An 18,892-nucleotide genomic window follows, 5' to 3' on the forward strand; every position below is an offset into this window, starting at 1 on the left:
CATAAAGTTAACCTTACTTGATACCTGCCAGTGGCAGCAGCATTGTAAGAACCACAACTGTAACGCACTTGACCGAAACATTTTGAGTCCAGTGCAACTACGGCTAAGATCGTTGATCACTTTCATTCCCGTCTTCTATTCTAAGCATATGCTAGTTCCATCCTCTTTTTTTTGCAGGCGAAATTCCTGCTTTTTTCCTGTGAAGGGCTGCGGGTTTTCTGTGCTGTGGTTTCTGTTGGTGCAGAACCTGCATACTCTAACACAGAACAGCGCAGGAGAAATGACATTTGACCATCACCAAGAAGTTCAGGTCCTCCTCAGGTTAACTTGCCATCCCTTCACATTGGGGAGGGTGGTGAGGGTCTTCAGTGTCAGAGCACGAGTGAGAGCATGGGAGTGAGGCATGGACTTCTGGGGGCGCCTGCAGCAGGTTAAATACCATTGCAGAATAGCAGTGCATAAAATGCAATAAAACGCACCCTGTCCCCTCATTCACTATAACTCTCTTATTATCTTGGGCTCAGGTGTGTTGTATGAATATACAATAATGGAGCTAACAAGATGGTTTGGGGTCACGGAGGGATAAACCATGGCATAATCCAGCTTCGAAAGCTGTTCCGATAATGAAAATTGTAGAGCGGTCTTGTGGCTAGTTTTGTAATAAAGATATACAAAGATGAATATAGGTTTCCAGGAATTAATCTGAGAGCATTTGATCCAATTTATACTGGAGTGGCCGCATTGAAGGCAGCTCAGTAGACAGCATTCCAATTTAGGTTGATAGAGTGCTTTGGGATCCCAGGGAGGAAGGGTTCCCTGTAATTGGGAGATGATTTTATTTTTGAAATGCCCATCTCTTGGCTTTGTCAAAGGCCACACATCTGTCTGCCTTGCCTGTGAATACAAGCCAGGCACAAGGCATCGAATCCCGTGGTGCGAGCTTCTGGTTCGGTATTCAGCATGACAGACAGGCTTCCAGTTTTATTCTTTCAGAGGGGACCCCAGGACACACTGCATTTTATTGTTGTGATTGTTCTGTAGACCAAGCAACATTAGACCTACGGAGAGGGGAGGCTCAAGACAGCTTTATGTTGCCTTCTCCTTCCTCCCTTTCTGTTTCTGACCTGCTAAAAAGTGCTCAGGTTTAAGGCTCCTAAGAGTTTTCGCTCTGAAGCCAGGAGCTTGGGTCTGAGAAGTGTGTGGAAAGCTGTTCTTACTTTGTCCTTCAAAGTGTGTCATTCTTTGGCAGATGGCCAGGTCGGGGACAGAACTGAAGACAGCTGAATGCAGGCCGTGACTCTTTAAGAACTGGAATTCCTAGCACACTCTTAATAAAACAGCCCCAAACCACCCAAAGAATGTTGACTATGCCTACCTTATAGTAATGTTATTGGTTTGATTCTCTGAGCTGCCAATTCAGAAAAAGTTTTTTTTTTTTTTTTTTTTAAGAATATTTAGATTCAAAATCCATTCGATGCTTTTGGTTGACTTTTCTTTTTTAAGTGGCATTAGGGAATTATTCTCCTCAAATCCTGCCTGGGTAGCTGTTAAGAGAGGCTTGTGTTAAAACTCCTGTTCTGCTTAAGATGAATCAGAAAGCATTTTGACTTCTGGCATTTTCCCTTAGAACTTCTGGGCTGCTTATTTGTAACTGTATTTAGTCCTTTTCACTGATTTAATTTTTACCTATATGGGTGATCTTATATATTTTATCATATTAATATATGAATTATGTATTTACAGTTCACCCAAAAAAGTACTATGGTTATTGGAATGCCCTTCTACACTTAATTTGAGACACCCCTTTCACGACAACCAAAAAGGAGTTTGTGCAACACATTTTGATTTGTGTCATGAATTTCGACTTAGTGTTTTCACACCAGTGTTTAAGAAGTTGGCTATGTAACTATTTGTTGCAATGTGTGGGAATGAAATGTAATTATTGTAATTATTATTGAAGGTTTTTTTAAAAAAAATTAATTCTATTTTTAATACTTCCCTAAATTATGTGTGTTGGTTTATATACTATACACCCAAGGTGGTGTAAAACGTGAACGGTCTTTAATAACAAAAAAGCAGTTTGCATTCAGCCGAAAATAGCCCACAGCTAACATGAAGGATATAGTTCTGCAGCCAACGGACCCAGAGAGAGTTTAATCATTTAGCCTGAAGATTACAACTTAAGGCATTTTTAGAGGATTTAAAAATACATATATATCTCTCCATACTCTGGAATTTGCTTATTACTTACATAAATCACTTTTTTGTTTAGCACAAAAGAACTAAGCTTTTTAGTTCATTTTTACTTTAATGCTATCTGAGCTTAGATTATCTTTGATGGGAGGTAGGAGCGGTATATCTAGATGCTGCAAAAGAGGAAAAAAATGCATTTTCAATTGTCAGTAATATTTAATTTCTATCAACAATTTCTTAATTGTTCCCCTGAAAAGCAAAGCTTTAATGTGTCAGCCTAAATTATAATACAAAAGAAATAAAAAATTATGCTGTTACTATTTCCCATTTTTAGAAATTACTGATTAAATTAGAGAAAATTATTCTTTATAATTTTACTATAGAAAAGCTATAGGTCTAGTCATATCACTCCATCGAAACAAAATTAGGGAGGAAAGATGTCTTAGCACAGTGTTTGCAGATTTTTTTTTTTTTGAGAAGAAAAGGTTGCAGCATCTAATTTTAGTTATGATTTGTCTTTATTAAAAGCTCTTGTCAGGGAATTAAACTTTTTAGTTCTGGGCATTGCCTTAAAAATACTAAGCCTATCATGAAGCTAGTCTTATAATAAAAATTAGACTGATTTTAATTTAAAGAGATTTATAAGCGACTCCCTCAGGAATTTGTTGTTTTATTCACCAAGTTAGTACACCAATAGAAACATACCAATGATGTTTAGCTTGCAAGTTAATGAAAAACAAATCCCCCACTGAAATAAACTAGATTTTTTTCTTTTAATATAGCAAGATCAAGCTCATGCCCAATAAACTTTTCAAAGAGAAAACTCAACTAAATTTCTTTCTCATGTTTTTAAGATCAAATGCCTTCCATATCATGAAAGTCGCCATTTTGGAAAACCTGCCTGCTTAGGATTTATTAATGCCATTCATTTGATGAGATGGAATTTTTACAAGTGTGATATAAAAGTCTAAACTAGAAAAACTAGGAAGGAATCAGAAAAGCATTTTAGTCTTAATTATTCACAAATAGACATCTTAAGAAACATGTTTATTGTGCTATGAGAAAAGCATCCCCATGTTGTAAAAGAATGCTAAATCAATGTGTATTTAACTTCAGATGGAAGTTGCAAAGCAGAAACAAGCACCCATTAGGGACACATTATATGGGGTTGCATTTGTGTTGGGAATCCTAAGGATTTTTCTGAATACGTTAACTTTTTTTGGATAACTCAGTGATGAAAGCTTACGGCAGAGCAAGTGTATTTCTTAACACAAATTTGTAAGGATGGCTTTGATATCTTTATCTTTAATGTTTCAAAGAAGCTTTGTTAAAGTCCAGTTCCTGTAAAATGTATACCCGGGAAGTGTCAGATCACAGGAAAAGAAGACTTTTAATATTCAAGGAATAACTGTTTTTTAAGGAAAGCTTGGGAAACTGCCTCGGCAGCCTATTTTTAGGACTTCACGCCCTCTACCTTCTCATGGAGGGGGTGATTAAGGGAAACGGGTGGTTGCCCTTTACAGTAAATGATCAGTTTGTTCTTTCACTTTCCAAATATGCAGATTAAGATAATAAAGAAGCGACAGTGGGTTCCTTGTGGGATTAACTGTTCTTCAGCTCCATCCTGGCATCTGTGTGCTCTTCCAGCCCTGCCCAGGAGTACGCATGTTTGTACATCCAGGTTTCACTGGCAGACCTAATTTCAGAATACATAATGCATGATTTTGAAACCAATTTGTTATTGTAATAAAATATTTTTTAGGAATGCATGGAAGTACTCGAGAGGAGAATGTTAAATTATACATGCATTGTGGCCGAGTGGATTCATTTAGCTCAGTCTGCAGGTGAATCTCCCTGTGACCTTGGCACTTGCTGGCTAGTATAGAATAACAATCAAAGCTTGGATTGGAAATCCGACCATTTCCAAATATTAACAACTTCTTTCAAAGGAAATGCTGATTTCAGCATTTATGTTAATGGGAACATCAGTATCTCTTTCAGAGTTTTTAGGGCAGGGGAGAGAAATTAAAAAAAAAAAAAAAAAAAAAAAAAAGCAGCCATGATCTTAATAGGATTAAAAGCCAGGCTTTTTATTTGCAAAATGCTCATTTGTTTTCTGCATTCTGTTTTCGTATCAGGGCTGTTATTCACTACTTTAGGATCCACAGGCCACGGAAGACTCACAGAATTGCATTGGTAACGACAGGAAGGTGACATAAAAGGTTTCTGTCTGAAAGGAATTCTATATTCCTTCCCAGCCCATTTTCTCCTTTCTTATAAGTCAGCTTGGGAAAGAGCATTCCGAGATAGAGGGTGGAGAGGACAGACATGCTCAGGTCCCTGGCTTGACTTCTCTCTATTCCCCTTCCACATTAGGGCACACACTTGAATCATTAGAGAGGCATTAATTGAAACAGCCTGTGACCCATTCGAATCAGATGAACTGCCTGGGCTGGAGAAGTTTAGCTGTGAAGTTGAGTCGCCGGAGGCACATGACATTCTGTAATCTTCTTATCTCAGAGGCTTTCCACTGGCAGCTCACCCACGGCTGTCTGTCGTCTGGGACAGCGGGGCATGGAGAGTGGCCCAGAATGGAGACAATAATTTACCATGTAATTTGTTTTGAGATTCCTTTGATAGATTTCACCACCACAGAAATTTGCAAGAGGATGAGACCCCGGAAGCCCTGAAGCCAGCTCGATCCTGTGGCTAGAGGGGGGCCAGCTCCATGCTGCAGCCTCGCGGATGACAGTGGTGAATGGGACTCACGTGGACTTACCCGGTGGGAAGAGGGCTTTTCTCCCTTTTCTCTTTCCTTCCCCTTTCTTGTCCAACTGTGGGAGAAAGAGAGGACGTCCAAAATCAAGTTCCACACAGGTCAATTTCATCAATCAACGGGTTGATTTTTGGGTGTAGCACTCCAAAAAGGCAGGTAATTTGGGAGCTCTGGTCTGTTTGGCAAATCACCCATCCCATTTTGGGGGAATGCTTGTTCCTGTTGTGGCATAGCAGGTGTGCTAAGACAAGGCAGGTTTCTCCTAGCTGCCTTATTTAGGGTATGTTACAAATGGAAAGATGACAGAAATTCCCACAAAGACATTAACAAAAATATTCCAACTCTCAAAACTGTTTTCTGAAAACCAGGGAAAAGAATATCAAAGGAAAAAGATCCACGCTTTGGGTTTTGCTCACTTGTGTTTTTAATAGTTACTTAATGACCTATAATGTCACTTTCCTAAGAAAACAAACGTGAAGGAATTTAGTAACTTAAAAACAAAAGGAGATGGGGGAGAAGGACGTTTTCTTCCAGCCTCTGAAAGAAACCAAATTGACTACTTTCTGCGGTGCTTTGAATGGTATTTGTGACATTCACTTTTCCTTCCTGACCGACTTTGTTGAAGAACGTAATTTGAGGCTGTTTCTTTTTCCTGCCAGAAGAGTTGGTTGGTTGGGGTGGTTCTTTGTTTTCTGTTTGAAGGAACAGCAGATAAAAGGGGAGGCATCATCTACATTTTGCTTAGTACATTGGTTTACATTCAATGTCCTTTTGAGAAAAAAAAATCTTTCAATTAGCATTTTTCACTGAAACAAAGAGTTTGTTCTGTTCAAGGCTCGTTATTGAAAAATTCGAAGGCATATAATATTGTTGCCTGTTGACATGAAGATGATCTGTGAGTCATGTCTTAATTAAAAGGGCTCTTAAGCTACAAGGGATGCAGGCAAATCCAGACTCAGAATGGGACCAAAATGAATGGATGAAGTCAGTCAACATCCCTTCCAACTCAAAAGGATATTCTCTGTCTTCACATGGAGGTTGAGTATGGACTGTGGGATCTAAGGAAAGAGAAGACACTGGACATTGGTTCCATGGAATGACCTTGGCAAACGAGAATGTTCTGTGTAGAGAAAAATGCAGTTGAAGAGGGCTGGTGTTATCTTGGTAGAGGAAGCACTGGCAGGATGTCCCAACTAAGGGAGATGAGGAGCTCTTCTGGGGGATGACAGTGACCATTGTTCTCCATCTTCTGTAAGTTCAGAGGAAGAGAACTTGGAGGATTAGTTCAAAGGAAGAAAAGTTGTGAATGCTTGAAATTGAATAGTGTTTCCCCAGAATTCATGTCTACCTAGAATCTTAGCATATGATCTTATTTGGATATAGGGTCTTTGCAGATGTAATTAGTACAGATCTCCAGATGAAATCATACTGGATTTAGGAGATTAGTGTCCAATGACTAGTGTTCTTATTAAAAAACAAACAAACAAACAAACAAAAAACAAGAGGGACCCATCTGTAATTCCAGCACTTTGGGAGGCTGAGATGGGAGGATCGCCTGAGCCCAGGAGTTTGGTAACAGCCTGAACAACAAAGGGAGACCCCCATCTCTACAAATTTTTAAAAGTTAGTTCAGTGTTGGCCGGGTGCAGTGGCTCATGCCTGTAATCTCAACACTTTGGGAGGCCAAGGTGGGCAGATCACCTGAGGTCAGGAGTTCGAGACCAGCCTGACCAACATGGAGAAACCCCGTGTCTACTAAAAATACAAAAATTAGCTGGGTGTGGTGGCTGGTGCCTGTAATCCTAGCTACTCAGGAGGCTGAGGCAGGAGAATTGCTTGAACCTGGGAGGCAGAGGTTGCAGTGAGCTGAGATCGTGCCATCCATTGCGCTCCAGCCTGGGTAACAAGAGTGAAACTCCATCTCCAAAAAAAACCCAAAAAGTTAGCTTGGTGTGATGGTCTGCACCTATAGTCCCAGCTACTCAGGAAGCTGAGGTGGGAGGATTGCTTGAGCCCAGGAGGTTGAGGCCACAGGACTATGTGTGACACACAGAGACACTGGGGAAAACCACATAAAAGCAGAAAGATTGGGGTGATGAGTCTATAAAGCCAAGGAGTGCAAAGGACGCCGGAGCTACCAGAAGCTAGGAGTGTGGCATGGAATGAATTCTCCCTCAGAGCCTCCAGAAGGAATCAGCCCGGTTTATACTTTGATTTCAGACTTCTGCCTTCCAGAACTGTCAAACAATACATTCATGTCGTAAGCCACTGAGTTTGTGGGAATTTGGTATGGCAGCTCTGGGAAACTCATACCGCCAGAAATGTACCACCCATTGTGGGTATTTTAGGTCTATGAGGAGATCATCTCAACAGGAGAAGCCATCTGATTTTCACTTGCCATCTGCAGAGGCCTGTCAGTCTGGCTTATATGGCACATGGCTATGAAGGCATTGGTGGGACTAGGGCCTTTCTGTGCGCATGCGGAGACAGACCTTCAGCCCTATCAGGAGAGAGACGAGGCTGCACCAGGAAAGGGTGCTCTGGGAGCCTCTGGCTAGTATTTCTACAGCATTGCCACAGCTCTGCATGAGCAGGAAGCTTAGACCAGGGGTCTTCTACCCAAGTGGATCTAAATCCAAGTATCGTCAGAATTCATCTTTTCTCCTGGGAACCCCCCCATCCCCACCCAAATTTTTATATGTTACTTTTTAAATCCTAGAATTTGGCCAAGGATTCTTGAGAACACAGAGAGAGTCACCAAGGCCCCACTGGTCCCCTGACTAGCAACACAAGTGAGGCACAGGATGTAAGTTGCATCGGTGCATTCAGAACTCCCTAGCTTGGCAGATGTTGATGGAAGCCCTATTGAGAATTTCTTACTTCACGTAAAAAAGGGACTAGCCTGTGTAGGAGAGTAAAAAAGGGCACGATACCTAGACTTAGAAGGGAGATCTAGATTGGGCTGAGTTATCTTGGACAAGTCACACAACCTAAGGAGATCTTATTTTTCTCATTTATATATTTAGAACACGAGACTAGCTTATTCTTCCCTGAGTTCTGAGGAATAAACAGGACAACGTGTGTGAAAACATTTGTAAACTATTAAGTGCCCCGAAAACCTTGAGCATTCGAGGTAACCTTTGGGGAAAAGGACCCACAGTTAATTTTTTACCCCTTAGCACCACCTTGTGTCCAAGTTACTACTCTTGAGTTTTAGAAGTTCTGTGTTACAGAATGGACCAGAGGCCATTGAAGAATTGATCGGGGTTTTCTTCCTGATGCCATCAATATGAAACTAAAGAATAAAATTGAATAAACTTTGTAGGACCTCACTACTTCCTTAGAATTATCATCAGAAGCAAATATTTGAGAGTAATGTCTTTTTTTTTTTTTTTTTTTTTTTTTTTTTGAGATGGGGTCTGGCTCTGTTGCTCAGGCCAGAGTGAAGTGGCACTATCTCGGCTCACAGCAGCCTCCACCTCTTGAGTTTAAGGGATTCTCCTGTTTCAGCCTCCCAAATAGTGGGACTACAGGTGTGTGCCACCACACCCAGCTAAGCTTTTGTATTTTTAGTAGAGATGGGGTTTCACCATATTGGCCATGCTGTTCTCGATCTCTTGACCTCAGGTGATCTGCCCGCCTTGGCCTCCCAAAATGCTAGGATTACAGGCATGAGCCACCGTGCCTGGCCCCATAATGTTCCTTACTACTCAGAAAGCATGACGACTTAGAGGCATCCCCAAACCCATCTATTCCAGTTTGCTTTTTCCTAAGAGAACAAAGAGACACCTCAAAGTTAAATACATTGCATAGCTACCAGCATTTAAGAACCTAACGTGGAGATGACGGAGTTTTGGAAAATTTACCATCTAATTCTTATAACCTGAGCAGATTTGAACACTAGGTGTAGAGACCTCTGTGGTACAATTTTGAAGTATAGGGAGTAGGAGTGGGTCAGGCTGGAAAACAGAGCCGGCGGAAGTTCTAATGCCCAGGGTGGCTAGAGGGCCTGATTATAGAATACAGGGGGATGTTGGGTCTGAGCTATACCCTTGTTTGTACTGAGTTTGCTCTGGCTGGGGTAGGGATGAAGGAAGATGGGTGGAAGAGAGGCAGTCAAGGAGCCAGAGTCTTGAGATAATGGTGGCAATAACTGGAATCCCATGTAGTGATGCTGGAACTTACATCTTAGGATGCTTGATATAATTTGAGGGTAGAGAAGGCAAATCCCATCTTGAAGGGATGGAACCGAGGGATAATGGAGATGAAGCAGGGGCTAGCATTTTGGATGAGAACTGGGATGTAAACCCCAGTGTGGGGTCAAAGCATGGAATCGGTGGAAGCTGTGGCTCAGCAAGCCTGAAGGCACCAAACCCTTGGCCCAGGGCACCTGGGGTTATGCAGAGAGTGAGGATGATGGTGACCATGATACGTGGCCGACTATTTCCCACAAACTCAGGATAGGGAGAGGTTGAACAAAACCCAGAGGTCAAATGTTTTCTACACATCTGAATGGAGACTTGTGACAAGGTAGGAAGCAAACACTCACCTCACCCTCGCTAGTCCTGGCTCTGACCGAGCGACAAAACCATAGTTAGGCTTGGCCTATGGTCTATCCCTAGTGTGCGTCCTGCTTTGGGTTTCAATTGAAGCCATTTTTGAATTAACTCATTCACTTGCTGCTTTTTTATAAAGAAATTTTAAAGAAATGCTTTGAGTCCCTTGAGAAGTTGATCTAGCAGTCTTCATCCAAGATGCTATTATTACATCATTTTTCTTTGGGTGTTTTGTCTTCCCACCTAGATTACAAACTCCTCAAGGATATAGTCTATACCTTAAATTTTTTTTCTCTCTTGAAAAAAAGAATCCTAGGACTCCAAAACAAAATGTTCTAAGAACGCAAGGCTAGGAGCATAACCTGTTCCAGGTGGTAATCAGTTTCCTTCTGCATTTTGACAGGTAGAAGGGCAGGGATGGAGGACGGCAGGATGTGGAGGGTGGGAGGGTAGGAGGTGATGTTGTACTTAGATTATTGCTGTTTCACGCAACACAGAGCCAGGCAGGAACCAATCACATCCCTAATACTGTAGATTATTACATGTGATATTAATGCGTGTAAAAATTGGACCTTTAATACTGCACTTTCAGGGAGGCTGAGGCGGGCAGATCACGAGGTCAGGAGATCAAGACCATCCTGGTTAACATGGTGAAACCCCGTCTCTACTAAAAAATACATAAAAATTAGCCGGGCATGGTGGCGTGTGCCTGTAGTCCCAGCTACTCGGGAGGCTGAGGCAGGAGAATGGCGTGAACCCAGGAGGCGGAGCTTGCAGTGAGCCGAGATCACGCCACTGCACTCCATCCAGCCTGGGCGGCAGAGCAAGACTCTGTCTCAAAAACAAACAAACAACCCCCCCCCCCCCCCCGCTACACACACACACACACACACCAAAACAAAAAAAAGAAAAAAAAGACTGCACTGTCAGAGGCTCACCACCTCCTTTAGCACCTCCTCCCTTGACAAAGTCTTGGTCTTTGTTTTCATCTGTAAAGACCCTGGGTACTGCTGGTTAACTGAAATTTTCCAGAGCAATATTTTGAATCACTGGCTTTAGAACTGCCACTGAATGGTTTACACGTATTTCAAGCAAAGGTTTCCCTTATGGGAGGAAAGGATTTTCTGCTTATCTTCTTGTAATGGTGCAGTAGCCTTGCTAGGGGGTGGATTCTGAAGTATCACTTAACAGCAATCCATTTCCTTAAGATTCTTGATAGCATGGTTTGTATTTCACCACTAATAAATAGGACCAGTTTCATAGAAAGACTTTTGAAAACATGGGAACATTTGATTTGCCTGTACTCGTTTTTATTTCCAAATAATTTTGTCTGTTCTTTTTTTTTTGACCCTCTCAATGTCATTTTAAAGCCATTTTTCAAAAGGTAGACATCATCTCTGTCTTCTCTGGTGAGACAAGTGAATGAAGAGGGTTCTCATAGACACTTTTTTTTTTTTTTGAGACGGAGTCTGGCTCTGTCGCCCACGCTGGAGTGCAGTGGCGCCATCTCGGCTCACTGCAAGCTCCGCCTCCCAGGTTCACGCCATTCTCTCGCCTCAGCCTCCCGAGTAGCTGGGATTACAGGCGCGCGCTACCATGCCCAGCTAATTTGTATGTATTTTTAGTAGCCAGGATGGTCTCGATCTCCTGACCTCGTGATCCGCCCACCTTGGCCTCCCAAAGTGCTGGGATTACAGGTGTGAGCCACCGTGCCCGGCCTCTCATAGCCACTACTTAAGATGGACACACCACTGTGGCCCTTTGCAATTCAGAACTGCAGGACACAGCCTTCAGCCTAGAACATTTTAGTGACGACTTTGACAGAGAAATTCCTAGGACAGGTGCTATCTTGGCAGAACCTAGGGAATATTCAAATCCAAAATGCATTGCCCAAATCCCAAATATTTTGCTGCAGCAGGTACATTGACCAGACTATCTTTGTAGGAGGATGTTAATGACCATATTCCACTTGGATGCTAAAAAATGTATTCGCTTTTCTCAAAAGAGTTACTCTGTAGATTTTTAGAGCTCTTTTATTTTAAACAAAATCTATTTCAGCACTTTCTTCCCAAGTTAGGAACCTAGGTGTATTCAGGTTTTTCATTTTTCAAAGTTGAAATGCAAAACTGCTCCAGAGTGGAGAGGACGCCCCCACAGCTTAGCCCAGTCATCCTGATGCCCATAGAGACAGATCAAATACATTATGAGGGCCTGGAACAATTAAAATGGGCTTTCGATTAGTAGTATTGTCATAGAACTCGGCAGTTTTGTTTCCTTTTGAGGAATAAGCCTATTTTAGGTAGCTGGATTTTTGTTGTAATCAGAAGGGAAAAGAGAAAGAAATCATTGGGAGAGAATTAGTCGTCTTCAGTAAAGTATAAGAATAATAAACTCTAGTTATTTTGAACTTGAAAAATTCCAAATTTATGATAAGTTGACCTTGTTAAGAGAAAGTTTAGGTGTCTGTTACCTTTCCACTAATTTTCTAAATTTGGACTGTGGCAAAATATGGTGAAGCATTTTAAAGTGAAAGTAATTAAACTGTTTTTAAGGGTTTGAGCTAATTAAATTTGATATGTAAGTATTTAACACTTGTTATCTGCATATCTTTTCTAAGGCCTTCTACTTAGAAATAGTTCTTTCATTTTTGGAGATTTAGATAATTGTATATGCAGTAAAAGTGGTAAAACAATATTTTTTTAAAAAAAATTCATAAATGCAGATATTTCATGCAGAATGACCTTAATGCATAGTTCCCATCTGCACACGGATGGAAACTTAAAACGTTACCTGCCTAATGTCCACTGTCAGTAGAAAATTCTAGAATTTCAGTCTCCTGTCTCTGAAAATCAGACTGGTTCAAATCTGGTACAGCACTGTCAGATTTAGCAAATAAAAACGCAGAACACCCAGTAAGGTTTGTATTTCAGATAATCAACAAATAATTTCTTTTCAGTAGAAGCTTGTCCCAAATACAGAACATCTTTTTACTGAATATTTTAACATATTATTTCTTTATATAATACTTCCTGTATGTTATGTGGTAGCCCTAATTAGGGATCAATTTAGATTACATTTGTTCCTTTTCACTAATGATCTCATACTTTTTTGCCTATTTGGTTAAATCTTCCAAGGTCTCTGTCTTTTAAATAAGGAACAGAATACCACCTGCTAGTCTCACAGAGTGTTTTAACTCAGCCTGTCTTTGACCTGAGGTGCTATAAAGTAGCAGTGACTCACACAAGTGAGATTTCGGAGGCTCTGAACCAGAACACAGCTGTATCCCCTTCCCATCTCCTGATTATGGAGATCTTATCTTTAAATCACAGATAGTACTCGTGTGGTCCACGTGCTATTTATTGATCAGGTAGTTCACAGCCTGCTGCCGAATGCCCAATCTGGGCCGCTCCCTTCGCACCTGGGAATTCCCCAGGGCTTTTATCCTCTGGATCTGGATTTACACCCAAACCCACCTAGCAATTAAGATGATAGTGATGATGATTCAGGCTTTATGAAATACTAACTTGATGGGGTAACATAAGAGAAGAGCGACAGGGCCCTAAGTGTAGAAAACAATCATGAAATCCGTGTGAATCTTGGCATCAAAAGAGCATTTAAAAGTCAGCCCTGACAGTGTCTTTAGGATAAAATGGCGTTGACTTCTGAAGGGAGCCGGTAGCCAGTCCGAACACAAATGGGCCTAAGAATGGGTCCTTTTTTGCTTCCTCCACTACCTGTATGTCAGCGGCGGAAGAAGGAAGATCTGGATTTTTAGTGTGATATTTACTTAGCAATAATAAACTGAGCATCTCTTGCACATTGCGGTCTCTGAAATAGTCCTTGAAAAGATTCCTGTAATTGGGAAATCTTCAGCATCTTATGACTTTAACATTTGGTGCAAAAACCAGTCAATGGAAAACAATGAAAGCAAAACAGAGAAGGAACTTGACAGACAAGCTCCCGATCATCAGGCACTGGGGTTTTTTTTCCCCCCTCAGGTCTTTAGTGGATGAAATGTCAAGTGAAACAAGCCCTTTTAATTCTTCTATTAAATCCAGCTTTTAATAACAAGCATCCTGGAAGAAGAACAGATAATATTTGTCTTATAAAATGTAACAGCCGGTTCCCTTCCTGAACACAAACCTGCTCACAGGACTTTGTCCTAGGCTCAGGCCTGACACGTTTGCAGATGCTCCAGCTAGTTAATTAATCAGGTCCAGATGCTGCTGCTTAATGATTTTCCCACTGTCCCTACCTCCCTTACCAGGGAGGGGATGGTGGCAGAGAGAGAGACAGGGTAGAGCCAGAGTCCGCCAAAGACCTCTTTATTCCAAGTTCTGCCATGTTTTCTTCTGTGTTTGACTCAAATGTAGAGCATTTGCACTGGCCAGCAAGGAAGCGTGTGTGAAAGGGCAGATACCCATCAGAGACAGTGGCTTATATCAGATGCAGCAACCGGACCCGAGAGAGGGATGTGCACCTTCATTTCCATTGTTTGCTCTTCTGACAACTCATTAGGTGGCCCAGTATCTTCTAAGCTGAACTTGGAAGGGATGAACAAGCCTGACAGAAGATCTGAAAGAGGGTGCTTTCATCAAAGCCCAGTGTTGCACAGCTAATGTCATCACCTAAATGCAGTGTCTGTCAGTGAGCTGCCAATAGAACCCTTGACTTGTACTTGGAAATTGCTGGGAGATGGGGCACAGTGGCTCATGATCATAACCCCAACACTTTGGGAGGCCGAGGCAGGAAGATCACTTGAGGCCAGGAGTTTGAGACCAGCCTGGGAAACATAGTGAGACCCTGCCTCTACAAAAATAAAAAAAATCAGCTGGGCATGATGGTATGTGTCTGTAGTCTTAGCTACTTGGGAGGCTGAGGTGGGAGGATAGCTTGAGCCCTGGAGTTCAAAGCTGCAGTGAGCCGTGATAGTACCACTGCACTCCAGCTAGGTGACAGCGTGAGGCTGTGTCTCTACACACACACACACACACACACACACACACACACACAAAATAGGAGTGCTTAAGGAGCAGAGAAGGGAGAGGAGGAGGTGGCTCATGCCTGTAATCCTAGCACTTTGGGAGGCTGAGGCGGGCAGATCACCTGAGGTCAGGAGTTCGAAACCAGCCTGGCCACCATGGTGAAACCCTGTCTCTACTAAAAATACAAAAAAGTGAGCTGGGCATGGTGGCAGGTGCCTGTAATCCCAGCTACTCAGGAGGCTGAGGCAGGAGAATCACCTGAACCTGGGTGGCAGAGGTTGTAGTAAGCCGGTATCATGCCACTGAACTCCAGCCTGCACAACAGAGTGATACTCTGTCTCAAAAAAAAAAAAAAAAAAAAAAAAAATATATATATATATATATATATATATATATATATATATATATATATAGTCATTTTCTTCTGTGTATGTGCGTGTGGGGGGAGGAGCTTTAGGTGAATGCAGAGCCCATCCTTGGAGGTTTAGGTTTCGCCCTTCACCGTGGTCCCTCCAGCCGTCATTGCCATGCTGATACTGCTTAATAACAGCACTGCAGCTTTCTGTGTTTAATCGACTTGTCCCCCATCTGCTTTGGCTATGAGAAATAAGAGGCCCTGACAGTTACTCCAGGCATGGTGGCAGAAACAGACCTCAAGCTTCAGTACCATTTGACAAGGCAAAGAATTGCCCTCCCACCACACGGTACTGGTATTTGGAGGTGCTTTCCTTTAGAAAGTACCAGGTGCCTTTCCTCTCTGAGCACATGAACTGTTTATGAGTCAAAGTTGTCCTCATTTATAGCGGATCTGTTTTCTTTCTTTCTCTCTTGAAAAAACCTGTTATTCAGTGGGCTGTAAAATGGAAAATGAAGATCAGAGGTAGTGGAAATAATCTAATGTACGTGGGCACACACATTAGAAATCTCCCATAAAATGTAGGCATTTAGAAATTTGCACTCTATTATTTCACTGTGGCCTGTTGGGAAGCCATTCTCCCTACTGGTGCTTTCAGTCTTGTCCTGGGACATCTTCATAAACTGCTATTCTCTCTTCCTTTAACTCTGCTAGATTTCCAAAGGAGGAAAGGCCCATTCGGGACCCCTGTAGATGATGGAATTTGGTTTTCTGAGGTATAATTGCTTTGATGCAGACTGAGATGTCGTGCTTCCACGGAGAGGCTCCAGAATGGTGTGCTTTTGGGGTTTTTGGTTGAGCAGGTAGATTTCATTTTTTAGCCCATCCAAGTGTCACAGGTGCTCTGGTGAACCAGAGCAACTCCATCTTGAATAGGGGCTGGGTAAAATGAGGCTGAGACCTACTGGACTGCATTCCCAGACAGTGAAGACATTCTAAGTCACAGGATGAGATAGGAGGTCGGCACTAAATACGGGTTTTAAAGACCTTGCTGATAAAACAGTTTGCAGTAAAGAAGCCGGCCAAAACCCACCAAAACAAGATGACGACGAGAGTGACCTCTGGTCGTCCTCACTGCTACACTCCCAACAGCACCATGACTGTTTACAAATGCCATGACAATGTCAGGAAGTTACCCTATATGGTCTAAAAAGGGGAGGCATGAATAATCCACCCCTTGTCTAGCATATCATCAAGAAATAACCATAAAAGTAGGCAACCAGCAGCCCTCAGGCTGCTCTGTCTATGGAGTAGCCATTCTTTTATTCCTTTACTTTCTTAATAAATTTCCTTTCACTTCACGAACTCACCCTGAATTCTTTCTTGTGTGAGATCCAAGAATCCTCTCTTGGGGTCTGGGTCCGGACTACTTTCCTGTAACACAAGGGTCTAATAGTACAGTACTAACAGATTGTTTATTTTCCCAAAGCGCTACTCTCCTTGGCCTTTCAATCTTGCTTCTTTGATTGTACCAGGCAACCTTTGTTGGCCTCCCATGACAGAAGACCAGGCAAAAGGCCCGGCCACGCCATGGCCCTCATTCATCCTGCCTGTCCTGGGGTCCTCAGCTGTCTCAGCTCACTGAGGCCTTCTTTTTTTTTTTTTTTTTTTTTTTTTTGAGACGGAGTCTTGCTCTGTCCCCCAGGCTGGAGTGCAGTGGCCCGATCTCGGCTCACTGCAAGCTCCGCCTCCCAGGTTGATGCCATTCTCCTGCCTCAGCCTCCCTAGTAGCTGGGACTACAGGTGCCCACCACCACGCCCAGCTAATTTTTTGTATTTTTAGTAGAGATGTGGTTTCACCGTGTTAGCCAGGATGGTCTCGATCTCTTGATCCTCGTGATCTGCCTGTCTCGGCCTCCCAAAGTGCTGGGATTACAGGCGGGAGCCACCGCGCCCGGCCTCACTGAGGTCTTCTTAATGCCAATCTTATTTTAAACCACATCCTCTAGTGGAGGATGTTGAGTAAACAAGGCCAGGATGGGTAAGCCCCCCACTCCACTCTAGACATCACTCAGCTTGAGCTAAGTCACCCCCCAGGACTCCTTCCTTTGGTACCCCTGTAACATCTATCCTTTCTATCCTCTTTCCTAACGCTCCCCATGCTTCCCTGCCCGCCTGAAAACCCCAGTAGATTTTTCTCCAGAGGACAATAAGCTTCCATCTTTGGTGCCGTCCAGAGCTCAGAGGGAAAGTTGAGGTCAACGTGGCAGGCTGTACCGCTTTCTTTTGAAGCAAACAGATGGTGAAGGTTAAATGACAGCTCTCTGACTGCCTCTTTTGAAGTAATTGGAGATAATTTGTATTTTGAATCAGAACTTGACCATTGTCAGAAGGGAAGAAGGTTAATATGGAAACGATTTTACATTAGCCCCTGTTTCTTCCGCCACCCTCCTCCCTACTCCTTTCGTTCTCTCCTTCGGATCCTTGTTGCTTTAATCCTTGCTCCAGGCAATTGGTAAGATTGTCTCTGGGCTCGGTGTGCCTCATTTTAGGCAGTGGCTGTTATGAAAGCCAACAACAGCTTATTAAGGCCAGTGATAATCTCTTCCACTGATGCATTGTTGCTTTCCAGAGGTCCAATTAAGGCCGCACATCGGAAACAAGATCTTGTAAACCTTACCTAGAACGGTTTGCAAACAAATGCTCCGGCTGCTTCCTCATCTCTGCTTAGAAACACAAACTGACTTCATATCACAGAAAACACTGTGTCTGCATTTAAGAAAGGGACATGCTTGTCTTTCACTGCCTGCCACCCTCCCTCTCCAGACACTTAAACAAAATGCAATTTAATTTCAAAGCCTGGCTTTGGGCCCCCTCCCATATGAAGCATGGTATTGTTTACCTCCTAACTGCATCCTTTTTTTTCTTTTTTTTTTGAGACGGAGTTTTGCTCTTGTTGCCTAGGCTGGAGTGCAGTGGCGCTATCTCAGCTCACTGCAACCTCCCCCTCCTGAGTTCAAGTGATTCTCCTGCCTCAGCCTGCTCAGTAGCTGGGATTACAGGTGCCTGCCACCACGCCTGGCTAATTTTTTTATATTTTTAGTAGAGACGGGGTTTCACCATATTGGCCAGGCTGGTTTTGAACTCCTGGCCTCAAGCAATCCACCCATCTCGGCCTCCCAAAGTGCTGGGATTACAGGCGTAAACCATGGCACCCGGCCGACTGCGTCCTTTCACAGAGTTTACAGTACTTCCTGAAATCCCACTGGGGAGGGAAGTAGAAGGGCAGAGAGCCTCTTAAAAATACAAAATGGCGGCCAGGCGCGGTGGCTCACGTCTGTAATCCCAGCACTTTGGGAGGCCGAGGCAGGCGGATCACGAGGTCAAGATATCGAGACCATCCTGGCTAACACTGTGAAACCCCGTCTCTGCTAAAAATACAAAAAATTAGCTGGGCGTGGTGGCGAGCGCCTGTAGTCCCAGCTACTCGGGAGGCTGAGGCAGGAGAATCACTTGAACCCGGGAGGTGGAGGTTTCAGTGAGCCGAGATCGCGCCACTGCACTCTAGCCTGGGTGACAGACTGAGACTCCATCTCAAAAAAAAAAAAAAAAAAAAAAAGAACTGCCTGAATGTTCTAAAAGAGTCTTAAGAGAGTGGTATGTGGATTCCCCTGCCTCCTGCTCCCGTCATAAGTTCTCCCCAAGCTAGCAGATTCTTAAAGAAAACAGGGAACAGGGAAAGAAATTGGATATGACTGTAAGTCTTCACTTAGGAGGCATTGGGTGGGAAAGATGCTGCCTTCTGGAGGTAGCCGTGATAGTCGTCTAGCTAACTCATACCCGTACCAGCAGGGTATTTCCAGGTACAGAGACACTGAGGAAGGTCAGGCCTATTTATAATATCCCGGCCTAGTGGACATTGGGCCTAATGGAATCAGATGGTGAGAATAAGGGAGGCTGTACCTTCTTAGGTGAGCAGAGTCCCTGGGAGGCTGGCAACTGCAAGGACACCGAGTAGTTCAAGCAG

This window comes from Pongo pygmaeus, chromosome 18 (assembly GCF_028885625.2).
Source record: "Pongo pygmaeus isolate AG05252 chromosome 18, NHGRI_mPonPyg2-v2.0_pri, whole genome shotgun sequence".
NCBI classification, from domain to species: Eukaryota; Metazoa; Chordata; class Mammalia; order Primates; family Hominidae; genus Pongo; species Pongo pygmaeus.